Source organism: Gavialis gangeticus, unplaced genomic scaffold (assembly GCF_001723915.1).
Source record: "Gavialis gangeticus isolate Ggan-Ray unplaced genomic scaffold, GavGan_comp1, whole genome shotgun sequence".
NCBI classification, from domain to species: domain Eukaryota; kingdom Metazoa; phylum Chordata; order Crocodylia; family Gavialidae; genus Gavialis; species Gavialis gangeticus.
The window spans coordinates 76301987-76313585 of record NW_017729024.1 but is presented as its reverse complement, the minus strand read 5'-3'; the positions used below and the strand labels follow the sequence as shown (position 1 = coordinate 76313585).

The 11599-nt window shown below is 43.7% G+C and overlaps 1 long non-coding RNA gene across 1 annotated transcript; it reads left to right on the top strand.

Annotated features, from left to right (window-relative positions):
- The first annotated feature begins 267 nt into the window (after positions 1-267).
- On the top strand, positions 268-10212 carry LOC109298216. Its single transcript, XR_002097536.1, has 2 exons — positions 268-491; positions 9841-10212. It is a non-coding gene; the product is annotated as an uncharacterized LOC109298216 (long non-coding RNA).
- Positions 10213-11599: the final 1387 nt, after the last annotated feature.

Below are 11599 nucleotides of genomic sequence, written 5' to 3'. Positions count from 1 at the left end.
TATAAATGTATTTGGAAGACGTATAGTATAATAGGATGTTTTATATATATACAAACTTTTGAGAAGATACTTTTAATACTCCATTGTAACAGGGCATGTATTATGGTCCAAGCTGTCCTGCTGGACTGGAGCCTGCAAAGAAACTTACTTTTGGACCCTGGGACAGCAGTGCAATAACCGGAGCTGTGCAGCTAGTAACGCAAGGATGAATTGCATTCTCTCTGGTCTGTTCAGGCTGCGTGGGGCCACATGCGCCTGGAGCCAGCTACTGTGGGCCATTAGGAGTTCTGCCAGAAGCCAAAAGGGGCCACTGGCACAATGAACTTCCCTGGAGAGGGGAAGCACAAGAGGAGCCGAGCTCATGCAAACCATGCGGAGGCATGGAGATAGTGCTGGGAGCCGGAGACCAAGCTGGACATGGGGACGACAAACCCCTCCACAAGAGAGGTGGCACAGAGAACCACAACGGAGGAAAACAGCTTCTCGGACCAGTGAGTCAAAAAAATTCAAAGTGCTTGCTTACAGGGATGATAGAATTGGGTAACTGGTAGGGGAGCCAGCGAGTGAAGTGACCCATCCACAGAAGGGTTATTGAGGAATGGGAAAGTGATGAACTTCCCTGTTGCTGAAGTATAAATAAGGATTGAGGTATGACCAACAAGTAGATTAATGAAATATAAAAGAATTGATTAATAAAATGCTGATAAACTTGTTAATTGATTGATTGTAAGTAAGGTTTAATTACATGATGGTATGTGCTAATTCATGGAATATAAACAATGATCAATTGAATGAGAATAAACTCGTTAATTGATAGGAGATAAATGAAGATCAATAGAATGATGATAAATGTGTCCAGCAACACAGTATAAATAAGGGCCAAGTTATTAGGTGGACTCGTGGTGATGAACTTACTAACAAAGGAGTTAAAAGATAATTAATGGGTGGCATGAGCTAGCAAGTATCAGATTACTAACTACTGGCTCCTGTGGACAGGAGACCAGCATGACTGGTCAGCAGAGGATGAGACACTGAAGGGCTAGGGACAGACATTCAAAAAGCCAGAGCCTGAACTGATTCAACCTTCATAGGTTAGTTTAACCTGCCTAGGCTGAACTGGCTGGTAACTGAGCAAACATGCTCTCTGCACTGAGGCAATGTGGGCATATTTAATTCCACCCCCCGTGCCACCAGCAGGGACTGGAGCCAGGTCTGCCCGCACTCCCCCGTTTGCTTCCTGCCCAGAATAGACCTCTGGCTGTCCCCTCCGCTAGAGGCCAGAGGGAGGAGGAATAACCTGTTTCTGCCTGGCCATGCCTCCTCCCTGCTGCTGCAGTGAGAGGCAGCAGGGCCCTTATTGGAGGCAGCAGCCCCGTCATACTGCAGGGGAATGTGAGCCCCTTCCTAGTGAGGGGCTGCGCTGCAAGGCCAGCAGAGCTGCAGCCGGCTACATGTGGCAGTGCCAGAATCCCGAGCGAGCCAGAGCCCTGCAAGGTCCCCGCAGCGCTGCACAATGCAGCTGCCCCTGCTGGGAAGGGGCTCATGCTCTGAGAGGCCATGACAGCCCCTCATCGTTACTCACTGGTCGCTGCTCCAGCTGCTGGGTGGGGCCAGGCCCAGCCCCCCGCCACTGTTTTAGAGACTGTACTGCATTTAGTCAGACTGATGGTACTTTGTAACCAGGCAAGGCTAATAGATTTTAAACTCTTTTCTTGAAGAATGGAAATTGCCACACATCCTAATATATACTAATAATCTGAACTAAATACTGAAGAAACCTCTGATACCTGCTCATCATCTCACCCTGTGCTTTTCTTTCTAAGCAAGTTAATTTCAGAGCTATCAGGGAACAGTCTCTGTCTCACAGTGGCTTCAGAGTTTTTTAAATGAAACAGTGCAGTCATAGAAGCAGCATCATCAAACTATGTCAAATGTTCCTTGTGCTGATCCTAGTCTTATGCTATTAGGTAACTGTAAACTACCTTTGAAGAGTATGGGCCTGGATGGGCTACCTAGAGCAGTGATTGTCGAACAGGGTACAGTAGAGCCCTAGGGTGCCCTGAGAGCCTTCAGACCCAAATCTATAGGTCAGTTGTTCTTAACCTTTTAGATTTGAGGCACCCCTCAGAAAATGCTAGCTCTTAGTTTTTACTCTTTTTTTTGACTGTGGAAAATAATAGAGGAATTGTTTTGTTGCAAAGAACTAAGACCACAACAGGTCAGAATTTTTTTAACATTATGGATTCCTATGTGAGAACTCTGGGTTTACCTTGTGAATTATGTGTGTATACCTAACAGTGCTAACGTTGTGCAACACTCTTAAAAGGATCTCACCGTACCCCAGACTGATTGAGGATCAATGCAATAGAGACTCATGGTTTTGAAGCCAGAGGCCCAGATTAACTTGCTACCACTGACAACCCAGACAAAGGGATCACAGTACATAGCAAGTGTGATCTTGAAAACCTTATGCTTCCAAGTAATATTTCCATAAGTGAGTAATACTTTTCACTTGACTTCAATAGAGCAACTTCCACGAAGTTTATAGATCAATAATAATTGTAGGATTTGGCTTTGGGTGTCTTTAAGGCAAAACTTTGAGAGCCAGGAACAGTGCATGCATAATCAAACACACTCAATAAGGGCAAGATGGGGAGACATAACTGATCTTATTGTTGTCAGGTGGAATTTTTTCAAAGCACTTACTTAACTGAGTTAAAGGTATTGGTTTCAATGACTTTCAATGAGACTTGTTCTAATTTGCTTGGGTGCCTTTGTAAATCTCCGTCTCCTCATGAGTAGTAAGAATGCAAACTGCGTGAATAGCTTTTTTAAAGGTTTCAAGTACCCTTCCTACCATAATGAATTGTTATATAGTGCCCAGAGGACCCATTAGGATTGAGGGCTATTGCCCAGGGTCTTTGTATACATATCATATAATAAGAGACAGCTCACTGCCCAAGGAGTCTATATTAGGAAAAGACACAACTTGTGAGTATAGCAAGTCATGGGGAAAAGATGGGGTCAAGGAGAGGAAGCTGGTAAATGCAATAGGGGCATGGTGTTCCAGAGACTAATTATGTGCATAATTTGCAGGTTGAGTCTATTTTTAGATAATTAGGAGGTTTCCAATTAAAGCTTAATATACATTGGCGTACATATAGCAAGTAGTATTTCTTGCCCTGTCCCTTTAAGCATCTCTCTTTTTTGTACTTCAAACCATTCGTTGCAATCACCATAATATTTTAATCTTGAACTATTAGGTATGAAACAACTAAGCATCCTCTCTGATAGTTCTATTTTTAGTGCAGTCTAACTCAGGAGTCAGTAAAATCAATCGAATGTAGGTTCTAGTTTTCCACTGTTTCTCTCCCTAAATGGATAATCTATGAAGTAACCTGGTAGAATGAGATATCAGAGAGGCTGTCATGAATTATACAGTGGACCTTAAGTGGAAGGTCTGAATCTGCTATGCTTTGTGCATCTTGTGTACTAGCTAGTCAGACCAAAGCTATATCTATAACTTCCATTTTTAGTGGTTCTTTAATGTGAGGCTTTAACTGCACCTATTTGACAGCAGTACTTTCACTTCTGTGGAGAGGGCAGAGGTTTCCTACTGAATGTTTAACATATATCAGTTGTAGGAGGGGGAAAACATGATAGATAAAGGAATTAAACATTTTTCTAGTAATAAGGAATACAATTATTTTTAAACCAAGTTATTTATTTGCTATAGTTCATCCAGAAATCAGCTGTGAAAGGATCAAAAGTTTGGAAAATTAAGGGAACTAAGGGTGTTTATAGACGTGCTCTGGGAGTGGCGGGGGCGCTTTAACTAGAGCAACTCTCAGAGCCACTGTAATTAAAGTGACCGGAGTGTCATGTGTATCAGTGTCCCCATGCTGAAAAATGGTGGTGGGGGCACTTTAACTAAAGCTTGAATGAGCTGCCATTTTTCAGTGCGGGGACACTGACGCATTCAACTTTGGAGTCTGCTGGAGTGGGGTAATTACCACCTTCCAGCAGACTCAATCCAGTCTGCCCTGATACATTGTAATTACACTGTGTCAGAGCAGCCTCTCTGCATATGTATAGGCACCCTATACATTCAGTTAGGTTATATAAAGCTCTTTTGATCAAGCTTGCTGTTGTCTTTTTTTTTTTTTAATTTGGATTCAGACCTTGTTTACAAACCACACACATGGGGACTTGTAAGGACAAGATAAGGCTGTGGCTTTCTGGGTGGGCTCTCTCTTTTCCCTTCCCTTTCTTTTAGGGAAAGCTTCCAAAAATCCACAAGTAATTATTCAACATAAGTGAAAGGAAAGAAAGACAGATTACTGAGATAACGGTACTATGGTGCTAGATGTAATGGAGTATCAGTTCCAGGGGGATGGGGTAAAATTTACCAGCAAGTGAGAGTGATGCAGGAAAAAAGCAGAATTCTCCACAGAAGCTACGGCACACGAAGATGAGGCCACAGGAGACAGGACAAGAAGTACGGATTTTAAATTGCAGCAAGGGGAATTTAGGTTGAATATTAGGAAGGACTTTCTCACTGTAAAGGTGGTTAAGCACTGAAACAGATTACCTAGAGAGGTTGTTGGACCTCCATTTTGAGAAGTTTTTAAGAGCAGGTTAGACTAACACTTTTCAGGCGTGTTTTAGGCATGGATGATCCTTCCTTAAGCAGCAGGTTGGACTAAGTGACCTCTTGAGGCCCTATTTTCCTATTATTCTGTTGTTATAAAATGTGTGATGTCTCAAGCATGGATAATAGTAATGAGATCTACACTCCAAAGAAAACGTCTCATATTTCAGGCAAGAAACAAATGGAAAAATGGTGTTTGGTCACTAATGTAATATGGCCATCTAAAGCCACTGGGAATCTAGCAAAACTCTTAAGTCGTCATAAAGCAGGGATGAAGCATATACTTCAAGCACATGAGTATTACAACTGCTAGTTGTATTCTTAATTTATAGACCTCGCTTCAGTCCTGTCTGCCTTGAACGTCAGCCTGTTTCCTCTCATTTCCTCCTCTCAGTCTGTACTATACATTGCTTAAGGAGCTCAAGCCCTTTAGCTGTATTGAACAAGACTGAGATAGAGCAGGGAGTACACGCACTGAAAATGATACAACTCATTAGGGCTGTATACAATTTTGACAAGTGTCTCATTTCAACAAGTTTCGAGCTTGAAACAGTGAAACCAAAATGAAACAAAGGGCTTTGAAACAGTTTTGAAATGAGGTGAGGACACTCAAAACATTTTGAAAGTTTCAGAACGTTTTGAGTTTCAAAGCAGCCCAGTGGCAGGAGGCAGGAGAGAGCCAGGGCTTCGCTTTAAGTGGCTCCGCTAGCCCCATGGAGCTGAGCCCGGTGGTGGGAGGTTTTGGGAGAGCCAGTGGCAGAGCTGCTTGGAGCGCAGCCGTGGCCAGTGGCTTTTCCCCTCCTCCCACCACCAGGCTTAGCTCTGTGGGGCTGTCGAGCCTCCCACCGCTGGGCTGTGCTCACCAGGGCTGCGCTTCGAGCGGCTTCACCACTGGCTCTCCTGCCACCGGGCTGAGTTCCATGGGGCTGGTGGAGCCCCTTGGAGCGCAGCCCTGGCTCTGAGTGCAGCCCTGGTGAGCACAGCCTGGCGGGTGGAGGCTCCACAGCCTCACAGAGCAGGGCCTGATAGTTGGAGGTAGGGGAGCCACTGGCCAGGGCTGTGCTCAGAGGCAGGGCTGTGCTCCAAGTGGCTCTGCCACTGGCTCTCTGATGACTCCCGCCACCTCTGGCTGCCAGGCTCAGCTCTGTGGGGCTGCAGAGCCTCCAGCCACTGGGCTGTGCTTGCCAGGGCTGCGCTCCGAGGAGCAATGCTAGCCCTATGGAACTCAGCCCAGCAGCAGGAGGCGGAGGGAGAGCCAGTGGCAGAGCCACTCAGAGTGCAGCCCTGGCCAGTGGCTCTCCCCCACCTCCCACCACCAGGCTCAGCTCTGTGGGGCTGGTAGAGCTGCTCCTGGGTGGGGGAGAGCCAGGGCTGCGCTCTGACCAACTCCACCAGCCCCATGGAGCTCAGCCTAGCAGCGGGAGGCAGGGGAGAGCCAGGGCTGCGTTCTGCCTCCTGCCACCAGGCTGAGCTCCGTGGGCCTGGCGGAGCTGCTCAGAGCACAGCCCGGCATCAGGAGTTGGGGAGAACCAGGGCTACGGTCCAAGTGGCTCCGCCAGCCCCACGGAGCTCAACCTGCTTTCCCAGCACTGCCAGACTCCTGGGGGTGTGTCCCCCCAGATCTGTGCGCCCCTGGATCTGCATTTGGAATGACAAGAGGCTGCTGCCTGGAGCCAGCGGCAGCACCAGTCTTTCTGGTGCTTGGCATGTCTGTGCCCAGCGCTGCTCGCAGGTGGCAGCCTCCTGTCATCCCGAATGTAGATCCAGGGGTTCACACCTCCAGGAGGAGTCCAGCACACCCCCACAGCCCTCCTGGGGATGGAGGCTCCCAGATCTGCGCGTGGGATGACAGGAGGCTGCCGCTGCCAGCAGGTGACACAAATTTTGCTTGTCAGCACCTTGAAGTGCAGTTTCCCAGAAACCCCAACACCTATCTCCTTGAAACTTGGCAGGTTTCATGCTCTCTGAAGGGGCTACCATCCCTGCAATTTGCATCTGAATCAGGCTAGAAAAGTCAAAGTTATAGGCATTTTCATGATTCCCCATTATAGCCTATGGGCAAAACAGTGAAATAGTTTCAGTGAAACAAAATGGAACAGTGCTTTGAAAGTAAAAAAAATTACAAAACGAAACACTGTCCCTTCAAAATGGCAAAACAGAAATTGAAACAAAATGGTGCTGTTTCACACAGCCCTACAGCCCATTTCTTCTTTATGACTAATAGTGCCATGTCGGAGATGGATGAGCGCATATTTGGGGGCAGAGGGCAATAATAATCCCACTGTCAAGGTCCCACATTGTTACCTTGTACAAGGTAAACTAGGATTGTAGGCATTATGTTCAGTGTGCTTACTGCAGATTTTGATGATAAAGCAGCTGACAATGTACTTACACTTTTTTTTCCTCTCATAAATCACCCTAAATTGACTATATATATTTCTCATGCTTATTTTTTCATTTCTTTCATCAATATGCTGATCATACATATACTTGTATACAATAGCACACTAATTACTTCGCCATGCTAATATCTTCCATATCAAGAGTTAATAAGAAAGCTGGGAAAATATATGCAGCAAACCTATTGATAGCCCAGAAAAAACAAAAGCAATATTAGATAGATAATCTATTTGTTGGAATAAATTTGCTCTGGCAAATAACTTAATATTTTTAAAGCTGGTGGCATCCTTGGAACATGCAGCAATTTTGTTGGTTATATGTAGTTGTGTGGGTATGTCTAGGATACCTTTATCATCATCATCATCATCTCATACTGCCCTTATTGCTTTCATTCTTTCCTTTTGGTGTTTGGGTTATTTCATATGGCTGCCTGAAGCAATACTGTTTCTTTGAGAAAAACATTGCTTCTTGATATTGCTAGCATTATCCTGCAAGATCTCTTCAGCTATCACTTCTTTTTGAGTCATTCTTTTCAAATTTTCTATTTCTATTTGTCTTTCTTTAAAAGGAACCTAACATGATCAACTAGTTGTTCTCAAAATTCACTTTCTTTAGCCAATTCATGTAGTCTCTTTTTGTAATTCCAGCTACAGCTTCTAGCTACGAAGTTCTCCTTCATCTATGTGATGTTCTCATGGCTCAAGCTGTTCTTCTTCAGTCTTTCTATATCAGAGGTGGGCAATTATTTGGGCTAGAGGGCTACTTAGGTAGTTTTAGTAACCTGCTGTGGGCCAGGTCAGCACCACACCCTCTGGCCTGCGTTAGGTCACCAGAACTCCCCAAGTGGCTCTGCCCTGGGGCCCAACCTAGGGCATGCTGTCACTGCCTTGTAATCCCAGCCCTGACTTTGACCCGAGGCCTGGCCCTACCTACCTGTCCCACTCCCAGATGCAGCCAGTGACAGCAGCAGCAGCACTAGGATGCCGCCATCCCATAGTGCCCGGCACCACTCAGCATGCAGCCAGGCCAGCACCCCATGTATGCCACTGCTCCAGCCCTACTGCCATGCCTCACCTTTGCACCTCACTAACCCCCTCCAAGTAATATTTACTTCTGCTACTGGTGGCACCATGGCCTGGGCTGCCCCCTGTGCCTGGGCTGGGCAGGGCCAAGGGACATGCCACAGGCTGGATAAAGTTCCTTGGTGGGCCAGACCTGGCCCGCGGGCCATATTTTGCCCACCCATGTTTTGTATCATCTTTTGACCTCTCCACAGTCCCGTGATGACAATCTACCCCACTTACCTAGCATACCCACTTGCCAGGTGAGAGACTCTTACACAAAACATCTGAGTCCCTTTTGTACCCTTAAATAATAATTCCATTATTATTACTATAATAATTACTATATTCAAACACTGAGAAGCTCCAAATGTCTTGGGCCCCCATTTTCCTAGGCACAATATAAACACAATAATAATCAGTCCCTACCTTGAAGAGTTTACAATGTTAGCTGTGCAAAATGACTTGCCTACAATCCTTTCAATACCTAGCTCTGCATGTGGGCTCCAGGCAGAAGAGAAGAACAACCTAATCACAGTACAGCAAAATTATCTTGTATTCTGTTTTTGTAGAAGTATCGTGCTGATCACAACTGATTTGGTGTGCTTTTCCTCTCATTTGTATTGCTGTATTGCAACTACAAAACAAGTAAAAACAGAATTATCTTGGTGAATTCAAGTTTTCATGTCTGAATCAAGCATTTTATATAAATTGACAATATAAATGAAAGTAAATCTGTTGATATAGATTAATATCATGTATCCCACCAAATCATATATAATTTATTTGTTTTCCACAAAGAAAAATCTGAATGCACCTGACGAAACAAGTTAGGTCTTGGTTCAGTATGGAAGCATTCATCTCTGTAGACTTATGTCTTCTTTCTCATGGCAGTTCACAGTTCCTATCTGCTACCTCATATGTTCCACCTGTATAATCTGCTAATTTGTCAGGCTATAACAATAGGGTGAATATTTGCTTTTTATCTCCAGTTGGCTCATTTAAGGTTGTTTCTATGGCAGCAGGAAATGTATTTCTTGAAGACGACTAGCTTTAGAGGATTCATGGTAGATATAATATTGTCATCCTCAAGAAGACTAAAATGAATATTGTCAACTATCAAATTAAATTCTTTACTGCTTGATGGCTTTATTTTGAACTTTTTGGCCTATTTCATATCCAGTTGCCCACCAGATAATTTGAGTCTTACAGTTCCGGTTAAGGAACAATAATGTTTAAAATGACTCAATATCTTCTGATGCAAATTAAAGGATTTATTTTGGTAAACACATGGTAAGTAAATTGAAATATCTGGTAATCCCCTTTATTCTAAGCCCAGATGGGCAATTTTATGAAGAGTTGAGCATTTTTTCTTCTACACCTCAGGCTCAGTAGCTACTAACACTGCAGGCTAGAGACCTTTAGCCACGGCTGCACTTCTTGCTCTTGATGTTCAGTGGATGGGTGGAGGATGGCCAGCAAACAATCCTCCATTCCCAATCCTCTGCTTCCCAGACCCATCAGTATCTGTTCCCCAAATGCCATTCTGAAGAGTGTAAATGGACTTTGCAGAGAATAAGAATGGCTTTGTTTCTGATTTAAGTTGTTTGACAATACCTAGACAATGTTTGAGGGGAATTTCCAATCTAATACTGATAACTGTATAGCACTTTACACATTCATTATTACACTGGCCCTGTGATAAGCATCTTTATTCCCATTTTACAGATGCAGAAACTGAAGCACAAAGTGAGTAACTTGCCTAGGACTACATGACAAGTCAGAAGCTGGGCTGTAATTGGATCTCAGGAATTCCTGAACTGAGCTTTTATCATAAAATAAACTTCAAGTAAAATGTAGTATTTGTCCCACAGAAGACAATCCAAATAGTGCTCTCTACAGCAAAGACCTATACAGGTGCCTATACTTTCTTCTGTCCAATTACAGCATGTTATTAACTCCCCTAAGGTAATGATGTTACCGAAAAATAGAATGGCCATTGTCTGCTTCCTCAAGAAATACCTTGTTTATAACTCTGGACATTATAAGTTGTCTTAATGAGAAAACAAATTTTAATTAATAAACTACAGTCATTCCTTATGTTTTTAAGTGTCATGGACTTTCACTCAGACTAAATAAACTAGCAAGTCAATCTCAGTTTAATGTCATCTACAGTAAATATAGATTTTTAAGAGACAATAAAGCAGTGTTTTTTTTATAAGCATTCTTGCTAAAACATTTTTTGTTCAGAGCTTTTATTTTGGTATTTCTTTCTGTAGTTGTTGTACTCTTCTATCACCATCTTTTTTTGGTTGACAGTGGTCATGTGCATGCCAATTATTACTACATGTTGACAGGTGGTCTCTCAGAGCTACTGAGTAACCTGTCATGGATATTCATAAGGCAGTATTATGCTGGTCAAATTTATTGAAATCTCCTCTGAGTAGTCTTATTACTTACATTTGTATCAGCAAGTCATAACTGCCAATAACTTTTGATTTAAGCTGTGAATGATTTTTTTTTCCATCTACAACTTTGAAAATGTCTGTGGTGCCTAGTATTTTTGCATGCTTTTTTAATCTTGGGCAAAATGGCTTTTGCACTAATTCTTACTACAGGAATTATATCTACATATACCTCTGTAGATTGAGATAAACTTTAATTAGTTAGGTTTAAATGACAGCAGAGACAAAAACCAATGTTAAAAATAATGCAGGCTCCAATAAATTATTTTCTAATGCAGAGACTCAATATGAAAGAAGATGCTTTGTAACTGGTTTCAAGATTCTTTTTTCCTTCTCCCTCTATGTGGAACAGTTCTGTGGTCATTGGGTTTTGCTGGACATCCTTCTGTTGTTCAGCTTCCAGAGATTGTACCTAGGGCAGACAAGCCTGTGTGTAATGTCTTCCATCTGTTACAAGACTGAAATGAACATTTGGTACTCGGGCCTGCCAAGTGAGCTGCTGTTCTCTGCCAAAGTGTAACGTGGTAAAAGGGAGGAAGGTGGTTGAGTTTCATGATTCTCCGATGTCTGAGAATGAGGCTATTGGAAAATTAATTTCTAGAGAGGCTTCTGGTAGAAGAATATAAAGCTACTCACATTTCCTATCTTCTTCCTCCTTCTGGTGTCTCAAGCCTCCCTCTTCTTGCACCAGCATGACTGCTGTTGCCAGCCATTATTTGGGCTGTTCTCTGGGTGCTTAACAGCACTCAGACACATTCAAAGTTCCCAATTTTTTCTTGGAATTTCTTTTCCCTCTGGCTAAATTAGTTTAAGGACTTTGTGCCCATCTGGCTTTGAACTGGCTTTGATCCAGTCACATGCCACTCTGGCCCGGATGTTCCATGGTGTTCGCCTGTCCATCCCAGATGTTCCGTCGAGTGGGTCTTCCCCAATCTCGCCTGCCACGACTTTGAATCTTATTTCAGTGGGGGGTCTGACCACTGGGAGTCTCTTGATGACGGGACATCTGTCTGGTGGTCTTC